We start from the raw sequence: 8,339 nt of genomic DNA on the forward strand, positions 1-8,339 counted from the left end.
GGAAATAAGTGAGACAGAGAAAGACAAATAGCATATGATTGTACTCTAAAAAACAAATCAACAAGGGGCGCCTGGGTGGCTCAGTTGTTAAGCGTCTGCCTTCGGCTCAGGTCGTGGTCCCGGGATCCTGGGATCGAGCCCCGCATCGGGCTCCCCGCTTCGCGGGAAACCTGCTTCTCCCTCTCCACTCCCCTGCTTGTGTTCCCTCTCTCGCTGTCTCTCTCTAATACATTTTTTTTAAAAAATTAAAAAAAAACAACAAATCAACAAAAAAACCAAACAGACTCTTAAATACAGAAAACAAACTGGTAGTTGCCAACGGGAGATGAGTGGGGACAGAATAGGTGAAGGGGACTAAGAGATACAAATTTCCAGTAATAAAAGAAATAAATCATGATAATGGAAAGTACAGCATAGGAAATATAGTAAATAATGTAATAACATTGAATGGTGACAGATGGTGACCACATTTACCGTGAGCACTGAATGATGTGTTGCCAAATCCCCATGTTGTACACCTGAAAGTAACATGACATTGTATATTGCATAATATATTTCAATAGGACAGAAAATTAAAAAAAACCATTGTTCTGAGTATAATAAAATTATTATTTGTCTCTTGTCAGTGTTAACCACACTAAAAGTGAACAAGACATTGAGTGTATCTGATGGATACAACAGGAAGCACCACCTCTAAGGCATTAAAATAAAAATAAAAGAATTGAACCTGACTCTAATCCAGCTATCAGTTTACAGGAAATATGAGAAATACAGGAACAAGTTAAATAACACCATAAGGAAGTGAAGAAACAGGGCGCCTGGGTGGCTCAGTTGGTTAAGCGACTGCCTTCGGCTCGGGTCATGATCCTGGAGTCCCGGGATTGTGTCCTGCATCAGGCTCCCTGCTCAGCAGGGAGTCTGCTTCTCCCTCTGACCCTCCCCCCTCTCATGCTCTCTCTCTCTAGCTCTTTCTCTCTGTCAAATAAATAAATAAATAAATCTTTAAAAAAAAAGGAAGTGAAGAAACAAATCCAGGATGTGAGATATTCTACAAGACAAATGGCCCAGTTTCTTCTCAAATAAATGGTATGAAAAAGAAAAGGGACAGGAAGGAAGATCTGTTATGGATAAAAAGAGACTTAAGAGCCCTATCAAGTGATATATTTTGTGAGTTTAGTTTGTATCCTGATTCGGGTAAACCAATTGGGAAAAAAAACCATTTGAGACAACCATGGGAAATTGAACATGGGCTGAATATTAGATGATATTAGAAAATAGGAGCACCTGGGTGGCTCAGCCAAGTGTCCAACTCTTGGTTTCGGCTCAGGTCATGATCTTGGGGTCGTGAGATTGAGCCCTGCATCGGGCTCCATGCTCAGTGCGGAGTCTGCTTCTCCTCCTCCCTCTGCCACTCCCCCCTGTTTGTGCCCTCTCTCTCTCTCTCAAATAAATAAAATCCTAAAAAAATAAATAAAAATGAATGAATGAATAAATGTTAATCTTGTTGGGTCTAATAATGATATTGTGGCTATATTAACAAAATTTGTTAGTGATACTGTGCGATACAAAACAATGGTCCTCCAAAGATGTCCACATCTTAATCCCTAGAACCTGTGAATATGTTACTTTACATGGCAAAAGGGATTTTGCAGTTGTGAATAAGGGTGTTGACATGGGAAGATTATTCTGGATTACCTGGTAGTTCCAATGCGATCACAAATATCTTTGTAAATAGGGATGAAAGATGAGTCAGAGTCAGAAAAGGAGACATGACAATGGAACCAGAGGTTCCAAGAAGGCACCTTGAAGATGGAGGAAGGGGCAATAAGCCCAGTAACACAGGCTGACTCTAGAAGTTGAAAATGTCAAGAACATAGATTCACCCCCAGAGCCTCCAGAAGGAACACAGCCCTGATGACACCTGGATTTTAGCACTTTTTTATCCCCCCAAACTATAATATATTTGTGTTGTTTTAAGTCACAAAATCTGTTGTAATTTCTTACAGTAGTAATAGGAAAACATTACAGATATCTTCATGAATACAGCCTTTGGTTCAACCAAATTATTTTTAGCCTAAATTCCCAGGAGTAGGTTTACTGGGTCATGGCTATCACCACATTTGAATATTTTGCTTTCCAAAGGGTGTTTACCCATTATCCACACGGCCAGCAGAGTAACCTGGAAAGCAGGGATCACCATTCGATTTTTTTTCATCATTCAACTTAAAAAAAATAATTTAGTAAATTTAAAAGTACATCTTGGGGCGCTTGGCTGGCTCACTCCGTAGAGCATGTGACTTGATCTTGGGATTGTGAGTTTGAGCCCCACATTAGGTATAGAGATTCCTTAAAAAAAATCTTAGGGTTGCCTGAGTGGCTCAGTTGGTTAGACGTCTGACTTTTGATTTCATCTAAGATCATGATCTCAGGATCATGAGAATGAGCCCCGCATTGAGCTTCATGCTCAGTGTAGAGTCAGCTTGTCCCTTTCCCTCCCCATCTGCCCCTCTGCCCACTCTCACGAACGCTCTCTCTCTCTCTCGCAAATATATAAATAAAATATTTAGAAACAAAATAAAATCTTAAAAAAGTGGTTAAGATGGCTCAACTACAATAAAAAATTTTTAATAAAAAAATAAAACGAAGTTCTAAAAATAAAAAAGGTTAAGATGATAAATTTTTTGTGTATTTTACCATAGTTAAACATTTTTTTAAAAGATTTTATTTATTTATTTGACAGAGAGAGACACAGCGAGAGAGGGAACACAAGCAGGGGGAGTGGGAGCTTCCCGCAGAGCAGGGAGCCCGATGCAGGGCTCGATCCCAGGGCCCCGGGGTCATGAACTGAGCTGAAGGCAGACGGTCAACGACTGAGCCACCCAGGCGCCCCCATAGTTAAAATACTTTTAAAATTTGGGCACCTGGGTGGCTCAGTTGGTTAAGCGACTGCCTTCAGCTCAGGTCATGATCCTGGAGTCCCGGGATCGAGTCCCACATCGGGCTCCCTGCTCAGCAGGGAGTCTGCTTCTCCCTCTGACCCTTTCCCCTCTCATGCTCTCTCTCTATCTCATTCTCTCTCTCAAATAAATAAATAAAATCTTTAAAAAAAAATAAAAAAAAAATACTTTTAAAATTTTAATTTAAAAATTAATTTTTCAAAAAGTATATCTCAGGCACTTTAATTGTATATTTTTATTACCAGTGAGAATGAATATATTTCCATTTATTTACCCCTTGAATTTTCTCAAGTATGAATCAGCAGGTTATACCCTTTTTCTATTTTATTTATTGGATTTACTATTTAAAGATTTGTTTATTTAAGAGAGAGAGAGAGAGAAGGTACACGTGCAAACTTTGGGGGGAGGGGCAGAGGGAGAGGGAGAGAAAGTCTCCTAAGCCAGCTCCACGCTGAGCACGGAGCCCCATGCAGGGCTTGATCCCACAACCCTGAGATCACGACCTGAGCTGAAATCTAGAGTCAGACACTTAACTGCCTGTGCCAGGATTTACTATTTATTCAAATAGTCAGTTTTTACTTTCAATGCTAAAAAAACCTTCTTCCAGGGATCTGAGTTATTTGACTATTTTATACTAGTATTTCTCTAAGTTGATTCTTTTTTTTTTAAAGATTTTATTTATTTGACAAAGAGAGAGAGCACAAGCGGAGGGAGAAGCAGACAGAGGGAGAGGGAGAAGCAGGCTCCTTGGGATCACGATGTGGGGCTCAGTCCCAGGACCCTGGGATCCTGAGCTGAAGGCAAATGCTTAACTGACCGGCACCCCTCTGTAAGTTGATTCTTAACCTTACTTCATCAAATTTAAAAACCAGTTGGTGAGTGGCATAAAGTGTAGACCTAACTTCTCTCTCTAATTTACTATTGTCCTCAAGCCACTTATTAGATAAACTTTCCTTCTTCCTAAGTCATGGACTCTTAAGAGATTTGGAAGTGATGGGTTTTACTAGTGATTTCGAGAATGGCAGACTCTTGTTTGGGATTAGCCACAAAAGCAGAAGGATGCAGATGTGGTGGATTGCTCTTATGCCCAAGCCTTTCCTTGGCATCTGACAGGAGCATTGAGGAGAGATGGCAGGACGGAGGGGAGGGGCCTGGGGAGCCATCTGTACTCCCATCTTTTGACACAATATAAACGTGGGTATTTTCCTGTGGGTCAAATGAACAAGATAGGAAGTTGCTGGGCCTAACCCACTTGCCTATAACCTACCAAGAGGGGAAGCCCTTCAGAACCCTCCCAACAAATTTACACAGGTGTCCCCAAGCAAGCTAGCCACTGGCTGCCTGCCATATATATATAACTAAGGAGAAGTTATCCCAGCAATGTAAATATGAGTCCATATTAGAAGCTCTATTAATATAATTTACCATGCTTACTCATTAAAGAAAAATAGTTCATAAAAATGGAGCCCCAAAAGCATCCAGTAAAAAGTTAACACCCTTTAAAAAAAAAATTCTTTAGTCTCTATACCCAGTGTGAGGCTCGAACTCACAACCCCAAGCTCAAGAGCCACGGGCTCTACTGACTGAGCCAGCCAGGTGCCCCAACACTCATTTTTTTAAACTCGTTTTTTTTTTTTTTCCACGTAGACTGCTCGTTTATTAGCACTGGTGCTGCGGCATAACGGTTTCCAGTGAAGATGCTGAGCGGCGTGGAGGTGGCAGAACAAGGTGAGGCTCAGATGGGTGCGTGGCGGGCTCCTATTTCTTCCAGTCGTTCTCATTGTTGTCCCACTTGGCTGAGAAGCCCTGAATCGGGCGGACCTTCATGTCGAGCATCCTCTTGGTCTGCTTGGCCACTCACTCATCTTCTAAGGTGCGCGTAGTGCTTCTCCCAAATCAGAATGAGAGCGGTGAAGCCCAGAACTTCTGTGGTGCCCACAACCATCTTCTACTCGTTCGTGCTCCTGTTCATTCCAGCAAAGCTCTCGTTGAACTGGACGCGGTAAAATCAACCTTCTCATCAGTGGAGAGGCTGCTCCAGGGAGCCTTCTCCTTCTATTCAAGGCCTTCAGGCTGGCAGAGAGGTTCTCGACGGGGGCCACATCGGGCGGGGGATAGTCACAGACTATCTGTCCCCTGGACAGAACTCGGGAGAGCATAGTCCTTGCTCTTCACGACGCTTCCATGTGCTCATACACACACTGAGGTGGAAATTGCTCGCTTGCCAACTAGGCTAAACACTCTGGCAGCCAACATTTAGCCGCTGCCCTCTGCCCACCGTGACCGGAAGAGTTAAACTCATTTTCGGATAAACATTCTTACCAAATTAGAAATAGAAGGATCTCTTTAACTTGATTAAACAAACAAACAAGGGCGCCTGGGTGGCTCAGATGGTTAAGCATCTGCCTTTGGCTCAGGTCATGATCCCAGGGTCCTGGGATCGAGTCCCGCATCGGGCTCCCTGCTCCTTGGGAGCCTGCTTCTCCCTCTGCTTCTCTCTCTCTCTCTCCCTCTGTCTCTCATGAATAAATAAATAAACTCTTAAAAAAAATAAAAAAACAAACAAGCAAACAAACAAAAACTAGGGGCGCCTGGGTGTCTCAGTCGGTTAAGTGTCCTACTCTTGATCTCAACTCAGTTCTTGATCTCAGGGTCGTGAGTTCAAGAGAAAACAAAACAAAACAAAAACAACAATAACTATCAGAAGCCAATAGAAAACATTACTCTTAATGGTGAAATATTAGACATTTCCATTAAAATATGGAATTTAACAATAAATGCCCATATTGATTTCTTTTTTCTTTTTCTTTTTTTTAAAGATTTTATTTATTTGAGAGAGAGAGAATGAGAGATAGAGAGCACGAGAGGGAAGAGGGTCAGAGGGAGAAGCAGACTCCCCGCTGAGCAGGGAGCCCGATGTGGGACTCGATCCGGGTTCTCCAGGATCATGACCTGAGCCGAAGGCAGTCACTTAACCAACTGAGCTACCCAGGCGCCCGCCCATATTGATTTCTTATTCAATATTCCTCTGATGCTCCATAGATATGGAGAAAGGAGAATAGGAGCTATATATATATTATAAAGGTAGAGACAAAATTTTCAGCAGTGCACTCTGGAAAGCCAAGCCAATGAACTGAAAAACTATTAGAATAGGAGCGCCTGGGGTGCCTGGGTGGCTCAGTTGGTTAAGCGACTGCCTTCGGCTCAGGTCATGATCCTGGAGTCCCGGGATCGAGTCCCACATCGGGCTCCCTGCTGAGCAGGGAGTCTGCTTCTCCCTCTGACCCTCTCCCCTCTCATGCTCTCTCTCTATCTCATTCTCTCTCTCAAATAAATAAATAAAATCTTAATAAAAAAAAAAGAATAGGAGCACCTGGGTTGCTCAGCTGGTTAAGTGACCAACTCTTGATTTCAGCTCAGGTCATGACCATGATCTCAAGGTTTCGAGATGGAGCCCCTCATTGGGTCCACACTCAACGGGGAGTCTGCTGGAGATTCTCTCTCCCTCTCCCTCTGCCCCCACCCCCACCCCGTGCTCTCTTTCTCTCTCTCAAATAAATAAATAAATCTTAAAAAAAAAACTGTCAGAATAAAGTCCAATGAGGCAAATGGATGTAAGGTAACTATTCAAAAATCCTTAATTCTTGTATATATTAGCAGTGATGATCAGAAATAAAAAGCAGAGGGAAACCCCATTTATAATATCAGTAGTCTCCTAAATACTTGGAGACAAAATTAAATGGAAATACATAAGATCTCTAGCAATCTAATTGTACAAAATAATTAAGATCATACCAAAGACACTTGAAGAAAATTAGAGAAATGTATTCCTAAATGGGAAGATTTATTTTTTAAAAGATTCCCAATTTTCCCCTAATCAATCTATAAATTCAGGACAACTCAATCAAAATCAAAATGGATCTTGAGAGAATGTTTCAAGTTGATTCTCCAGTTCATCTGGGAAACTAATAATACAAAATGAGTGAAATTTTGAAGAAAAAATTTACCCCATCACATATGATAATGTGCTGTAAAACTATTGTAATAAATAATATCATATTGGAGGGGTGCCTGGGTGGCTCAGTTGTTAAGCGTCTGCCTTCGGCTCAGGTCATGATCCCAGGGTCCTGGGATCGAGTCCCGCATCGAGCTCCCTGCTCCGCAGGAAGCCTGCTTCTCCCTCTCCCACTCCCCCTGCTTGTGTTCCCTCTCTCGCTGTGTCTCTCTCTGTCAAATAAATAAATAAAATGTTTTTTTTTAAAGATAAGGACTCTTTTTTTTAAAGATTTTATTTATTTATTTGAGAGAGAGAGAATGAGAGAGAGAGAGCACGAGAGGGAAGAGGGTCAGAGGGAGAAGCAGACTCCCGGCCGAGCAGGGAGCCCGATGTGGGACTCGATCCCGGGACTCCAGGATCATGACCTGAGCCAAAGGCAGTCGCTTAACCAACTGAGCCACCCAGGCGCCCAAAATAAATAAAATGTTTTAAAAATAATACATTGGGTCGCCTGGGTGGCTCAGTCAGTTAAGCATCTGCCTTCGGCTCAGGTCATGATCCCAAGGTCTTGGGATTGAGCCCCACATCAGGCTCCTTGCTCAGCGGGAAGCCTGCTTCTCCCTCTGACCTCTCCCCTCTCATGCTCTCTCTCATTCTCTCTCTCTCAAATAAATAAATAAAATCTTAAAAAAAAACCTGATTTTAACCTTCTTTTAATGCATTTTTTATTGTTTTCTAAGTATAATTGTATTTTTAACAATGCAATAATACTGAACGTGTGATCTTATTTCTTGGCTTTTATACTTAATCACACATTGTGAGAATTTTTTAATGTGCATTTTCACACATACATCTATATTGTAAAGATAATTCATATATTTTAAAAATTTAAACAAATTCAAAAGATTTAAAATAAAATAATTAGCCTATTTTTACAAATAAAAATACAATGATAACTTAAAAAAACAACTAAACTGCAAGGTCCTGGAGGCAATGACTCATCGTATTTTTTTATGTCTTATTTCCTTCTTGTAGTGCTTAGTACACTACCATGTATGGATACTTTACTCAAGGCAGGTCAGGTGAGGTCTTGTTTCCATTAAAGGAAATTTTTCAATGAAGTTGGGAGATTTGTAGGTAAGGGCGTGATTTAATGACCTGGTGATTGTTTTAAAGGATTTTCAATGGAGTAGGAAGTACTCATTAACAAAGCAACTGTGAGAAGAGCATTACCATACTGTGAGAGCCACCTCAATACAGCACCATGATTTTCTTTTTTAAGTGATCTCTCCACCCAGCGTGGGGCTCAAACTTATGACCCTGAGATCAAGAGTCACAAGTCCTACGGCCTGAGCCAGCCAGCACCCTGTGCACGATGATTTTTT

General features: G+C 41.6%; 1 pseudogene; it reads right to left on the reverse strand.

Moving 5' to 3' along the window:
* Positions 1-4,643: 4,643 nt before the first annotated feature.
* LOC113939502 lies at positions 4,644-5,213 on the reverse strand (annotated as a pseudogene).
* Positions 5,214-8,339: the final 3,126 nt, after the last annotated feature.

This window comes from Zalophus californianus, chromosome 16, assembly GCF_009762305.2.
Source record: "Zalophus californianus isolate mZalCal1 chromosome 16, mZalCal1.pri.v2, whole genome shotgun sequence".
NCBI lineage: Eukaryota > Metazoa > Chordata > Mammalia > Carnivora > Otariidae > Zalophus > Zalophus californianus.